Genomic DNA, 6,807 nt, shown 5'->3' on the forward strand with positions numbered 1-6,807 from the left:
GGGTGGAGGGGAGGGAAGGGAGGATATTTTTGCTTATAAAATCTTTAGTGTTACTATTTCACTCATATTTACATTCTCATTTTGCGCACTTACTGAAGTTGTGCATTTCAGCCTGGTCAATTCACATGCAGTCAGCTAATTAGTTACATTTGCAGTCACATATTCAGTTGCACGTATAATAATGGAAACGGCACGTACAAATTACACACAAACGTGCATTTTTGCATGCCTTTGTGTACGCCCGGTTCTAAAATCTTGAATCCAATGTTATTTTCTTAACATATTAAAATTCATAAACATGGTTTTGCTATATATTTTTTTGAAGTTATTGTACTAGAAAGTGAGATTTGAGTCTAGCAAAGAGCGTACCCTGGCAGGCAGCGACCAAGCTTCCCCACATAGCTCTGCCAATGCACCCCACTGCTGATTTGCAGCTCCCCCCCTTTCTATTGGCCTTATGTCTCTGTAATCCCATAAGAGCTCTTCTGCTCAAAGCCAGTTTACTTTGTGTAAGAGAATTTGGCTGTATGGGAAGAATTTTGGAGCAAAACCAGAATACTGCACACCAGACCACAGAGGGTATGCTGGTGCCCAAATCACCATGGAGGCTGAGCTACGCTCTTCTCTCTCTGTCTGAAAGAAAACTCAGACTGCACTATGCACAGAAGTAATCGAACTGTGATATGAGGCAAAGTAGGAATTAATGTGCTGCCTGGTAGCAGTGGAGTTAGGGGTTTTAATGTACTTTTAATCTTTGATGCTCATGGAAATGTTTTCCAACCCCAGGGAACCTAAACACGCCCTGAATAGAAGATTAAAACAACATTAAACTAATAATATCAATGTTACTGAGCACATTGAATTCTGTTCTACCTGCAAAGGACAATTTGATCAGAATAGCTTTTGAACATTGCAATTTCCTTCTCCACTCAGATGTAGAAGATAAGGAGGTACCACTACTCAGGCAACAGACAGGCATACGTATCCTTGGGGTTAACAAAGAGGATGGCATTACACAGCCGAAGCCCTGGAATCCAGGGCACAGACTCCTTTCCTAACAGCAGAACCTCTCATAGCCTTGATTTGACTCTGGCCAGTAGATGTAACTTCTCCAGTTAAACCATTCTAGCCTTGAACTTAAATATTTAGCCACCCACAGCTGCTGATGATTTGTCACTTTATCCCGTTTGTCAGGTCCAAATGTGACTTTTAGGGTCAAATTCAGCCCTGGTGTAAAATGACCTAATTGCATGTTTAAACAGCCACTGAAATCAACAAGGGTGAGGTAATACCTTTTATTGGACCAACTTCTGTGGTGAGAAAGACAAGTTTTGGAGCTACACAGAGCTCTTCTTCAGGTCTGGGAAACAACTCTGCATATTGAAATCAATGTCAGTCAAATATACAAATGTTATAAACAGCATAATAATGTATGAGAGGAGCCAGCCAGAGACTCCAGCCAGTAGGACCAGAAGCAGCCAGAACAGGACCCTTTGGACATTCAAAGAACTTTCTACTGTTTTGACTGGATTTTCTGTCCTGTTTGCACCACCCTCCGCTTCCCTCACAGTCACTGTTACAGATCTGGTCAAGCTCCGTTTCCTGGATGCTCACAGACTGTTATGGGATTCAAACGTTGAATCTCTGTGGGCTTTAAGCTTCTGGAGTCTTCTCAGAGTCCATACACTACCCATAGGTTAGGGTGTGTAGGCCCACCTTTGGGGTGCACATCCTCTGTCTAGGCCAGGGGTCGGCAACCTCTGGCATGCGGCTCACCAGGGTAAGCACCCTGGTGGGCCGGGCCAGTTTGTTACCTGCCGCATCCACAGGTTCGGCCGATCGCGGCTCCCACTGGCTGCGGTTTGCCGCTCCAAGCCAATGGGGGCAGTGAGAAGCCGCGGCCAGCACATCCCTCGGCCCGCGCCACTTCCCACACCCCCCATTTCCCTGGTCTAGAGAGACCTCTTGAGAGCTGAGACCTCCACAGTCCGACTGCCTGGCCCCTGGGACTAGTCCTGACAACCCCAGTCTCCTCCATAGCTTAAACACACCCTTTTCCAGAACTCCAGCTGTGTGGGTGTTCTGGGCCCCCAGATAAATCTTCAAGGGCCAACAACAGGTGCAGCATGACACACACAGAGACTTTGCATGGAATTCCAACACTATTTCTCCTTACAGATGAACTAGAGCACAAGAGAGTACCGCTCGTATACAAAACAACAAACACCGTGAATTCAATGCCCCACTCTAGCTCATCCTTTGTCTGTGTTCAGGAATGCAGGATTGCCCCTGCCTCATCAGGCTCCTGACACAACTTCCCTCTGCTTGAGGTGGTGACAATCGCTGAAGACCCTGAATAGATCTGCTCCTGGTCTTCTATAATCTTCCAGCCCCTCTGTCAGGTGATCTCCTGATAGGTTGCCAGGCGTCCAGTTTTTGACTGTAACGCTCAGTAAAAAAGGGACCCTGGCGGCTCCGGCCATTAAAAATCCGGTCAGTGGCACAGCGGGGCTAAGGCAGGCTCCCTGCCTGCCCTGGCTCCGCGTGGCTCCTGGAAGTGACCGGCATGTCCCTACGGCCCGTAGGTGTAGGGGCAGCCAGGGGGCTCCACGTGCTGCCCCTGCCCCGAGCGCCGGCTGCGCAGCTCCCATTGGCCAGGAACCAGAATTCATAAATTATACAGATTCCCTTGTATCCCATATACCTCCTGGGTGTGGTGTTCTTCCCCTCTAGTGGCACAGAGACCACTTAGAGATTAATGAGTCTGCTACAGCCTTAGCTAAGAGCCATGTGGCATTCATGCATTTAGCTCCAGAGGTCTCAGGTTTGATCCTACCTACTGGGGTCTGTTGGTGCTACACCCTAAATCAGGGCACTCTTCTCCACAGCTGCCAATCTTACCCTTTCTGCCCTGCCATGTCCATCTCACCTCCCTTTTCTTTCCATTTAGCTTATCTCCTCTCCAAAGTAAACCCAACCCCCCAAAAATCATGGAACTAGCATGACAGCTGCTACAATCACATTGTTCACTCTGCCTCATGCATGCAGTTGTGGTGACTATGCATGCAACTTTGGCATGCCTCTGGCATGGAAGTAGCATGTGAAAGCTCTCTTGAAAAGTGCTCAACTGCCTATGGGTTTCCAAAGAATGGCAAGGTCGATGGTACCCAAGAACTGCTTTTTATTATTATTATTATTATTATTATGCTATTGAGAAATATTGTTTTAACCCCTGGGCTATATAAAGTTACTGGCCATCATTACTCAGTCTGATTATTGACATTTAATTTATACAAAACAAAGAGCAGGATGAAATACTAAATGAACTGACCCCACTGAAATCAGTGGCAAAACTCTCCTTGTCTTCAGTGGTGCAGGATATCACCCATATCCTGACTCAGTGAGCTAAAGCACCCCTCTCCCTTTGGGCCCCCATGGCAAGCAAGGTTAGCAGGATGCTCCAGCGCATGTTGGTGCAGCTGGCGGCATATACTCAGTGGAGAGCCCTCACTTCTATCACTTCTCCTACTGGTGTGACAAGTGTGCTAATCTAGAGGGAATGGTACAAGAATCAGCCTATTTCCCATAGGGTTTAGGAAGTTTAAGCAGGATGATGCCTGCTTCATTAGGCAAATGTCTTTTTTCATTTGTACTTTGTGATGATGATGATAATGACGATGACAACGATGTAATACTTGGCACTTATATTGCATTTTTCATCCATGAATCTCACAACACTTTTGTAAACTAGCAACCTTACTCACCAGCCTGGGGAATTATCAGCAACATCCAAATAAGTCTTTACCCTTTCCCTCTAGGTTCCATTTATTATCCAAAGCATCCACAAACTCTGAACAGGAAAACAAAACTTCCAGCTTCAGCTTTCTACTCAGTCACAATTCCCAGAGCTTCCCATATAGCATCTCTCTTCCTCAGGAACTACTGCACAAGATTGACCAACTGACCCTCTCCTGAAGCTTCATGAAGCTTTTTTATAAGGAATAGCTATCTCCTCCTCTTCTAGGTCTGATTATTGAACAGGGTCCCAGGCCTCTGGCCCTTAAAGCAGGTTGCCCTGTTACAACTGTATAAAGGAAAGTAAGTATCATTATCCCCATTTTACAGATGACAAAATCAAGGGCCGAGAGATGAAGACACTTGTCCAAGGTCACACAGGAAAATAAAGGCAAAGCTGGAAATAAAATCTCCATCTCCTGAATCATCAGTCCGTTGCCCTAGTCATTGGGCCATGCTCCCTCAAATAACATTCACTTTATTAAATAATGCACATGTACCCTCTGATGAATTATTGACACATTTTAGAAATCTAATCTAAAAAAAACAAACCAAAAATCTTTTATGGAGTAACAAATGGCCATAAAATAGAGGGCTGGCCACATTGCCACTAGAAACCATATTGTTCAAAGGTCTAATTAAGCCCATAAAATATGCGTTGTTTATTTATTTGTATTTTTACTACTCCAACACCCTAGGTGCCCCCTGGCAATCTTATAAAATTGATAATAATACCTACACTTCTTTATATAGTGCTTTCCATGAGTAGATCTCAAAGTGCTTTACAAGCAAGGTGTCTCATTATAGTCTTTAGTCATAACCAGTCAAATTCATGTCTGTATCTGTATAACTATGTTTGGCATGTCACTGCTTTCCACTAGTCATGTATTTCAAAATTATTACCTAAAATAATGTTTAAATAATTAAAAAATATATGCACTCTGTACTTTGGTACGTTCCTCATGTTTGGTTTGCTGAAGTCTGGATGAACTGATGAAAAAATGTCTGTATGCTTCAGGGCTGCCAAGAGATATGCTGAAGCTTCTGCATTATGGGATGGTTATGGAAGTCAGGTGCCATTCAGATGTCCATCCATCTTGTGCCAGGTGAGAAAGCAACGTGGGTCTCCCTTGAGATAATAAAAATGAAGTTAAACCTCTTTAGTGGTTTAAGATTCCAGCATTTTATAGTATATCAAACCAATTTCTCTATCCAGAGATCCTGCGGATAAAATTTATGCATCAAATAACAGAATTGTGATTACTACACAGTAACATTTTTTTGAAACATGACCAAGCTGGCTTCATGTGAAATAAACATAATCTTCAAACAGGACAAGATGTTCAGCAGTTGTCAAATTGCATTACAATTTTAACGAGAAAATCAAACACATTTTGAGTTCTCTTTTATTTTTATCCTACTGGTAAGTTTTGCTTGTTGCACTTGTGTTTATTCATGACTTGAAGCAGGCTACTAGGGATAGGTGAGGAGTACTGAATTCAGTCCTGCTATGATGGCAGGGGATGGACTGGATAATCCAATACAGATCTTACCCAAATGATCACTTGTGTTTTATATTTGAAAAATATTAACATGTGGTAACTTTGCTGGGATTCTGAACAGCATCTTTGCAAAGCCATTTAGCATATGTTTGCTTCTATATATTGATATAAATTATTTTCCTTTTTGGAAGGCTCTGTGCAAAACACTTTCAGATTAATTTTATTTACACCAGAATATTAAATATTTTATGTTGCCATTTCTCAAGTTAAAATGGATAACAAAATTAGTGACAAGTGCAGTTTTATGGGCTGGTCACAGGACTGGGAGCCAGGCTCTCCTGAGTTCTAATCTTGACTATGATAATTGCTCCATCTGTGATCTTAGACAGATCACTCGATTTCCCTGCCTCAATTTCCCCATCTGTAAAATGGGGATAATGTATACTTATTGATCTCATAGGGTTGTTGCAAGTGTTTAGTCACGTTCATAAAGTGTTTTGAAGATGAAAATCATTATGGCTCCAGTTTCTGTTCACATTCAAGTCAATTATAACTTTGATCCTTGAATGAAGACCCCAAAGAACGGTCAACATTGCTAACAAAATGGAGGAAAACTGAATACCACAAAATAATAAACAAAGAAAATCTATTTTGGAAAGCTAAATAAAATTTCAGGTATGCATGTGAAGCATAGACACCTGTAGTAAAGGCCACCAATCCAGAGGTCCTGAAAATATAAGCATTTAAAATAATGAAAGAAAATCTAAGTTATTACTATACCCTTGTGAAAGGCACTGTAAATCTCCGTACACAATGAGCAAGTCAGCTTAAACCAAACCAACAGAGTAGAAATCCTTCAGAAGAAGGGTTTTACTTATCTGCTGAATTAGTTTTAAAGAATCCAACTACTTTAGGATTCACACCATTTCAACTAGAATACATGTTCTTGGAAATCAGAGAATGTGTGTGTGTCAGCGTTGGGTATGCTAGACTAAGGATGGCTGCATCAGGCTTCAGCAGTGCTAGAAGCTAAAGGACAGGCCTGTCACATTGCATCAGAGGGAGCCATAAAAAGTGCTAGACTGCAGGGACAAACATTCAAAAGTAGATCTTGCAAAGTTTATAGGATCAGTTCAGAGTAGGGCTGTGTGGGTAATTGATTTTTCAGTTCTCTAGCAATTAAAAAAACAAATGGGGAGTGGTCAACCTGAAAATGATTTTGTATTTTACATTTTCAGCTAATCGAAAAGTGGGGGGAAATGGTTCCTTTTAATTTTGAGTTTTCCTTTTTATTTTTATTTTTTAAATTAAAGGTAATTTCTAAACAAAAAGTTGTTTCAAATAGAAAAGTCAAAACATTTTGTTCAGAAAATGTTCAAATGAAATGTTTTTGACTTTTTTGGAATTTCTTTAGATTATTTGCAACTGAAACAATCCCCCAAAATCCACATGAATTTACAAAATCTTTCAGTTGGCCCAAATCTGTATCTCACCAAAAAATGTTTGGTTG

Source organism: Emys orbicularis, chromosome 12 (assembly GCF_028017835.1).
Source record: "Emys orbicularis isolate rEmyOrb1 chromosome 12, rEmyOrb1.hap1, whole genome shotgun sequence".
NCBI lineage: Eukaryota > Metazoa > Chordata > Testudines > Emydidae > Emys > Emys orbicularis.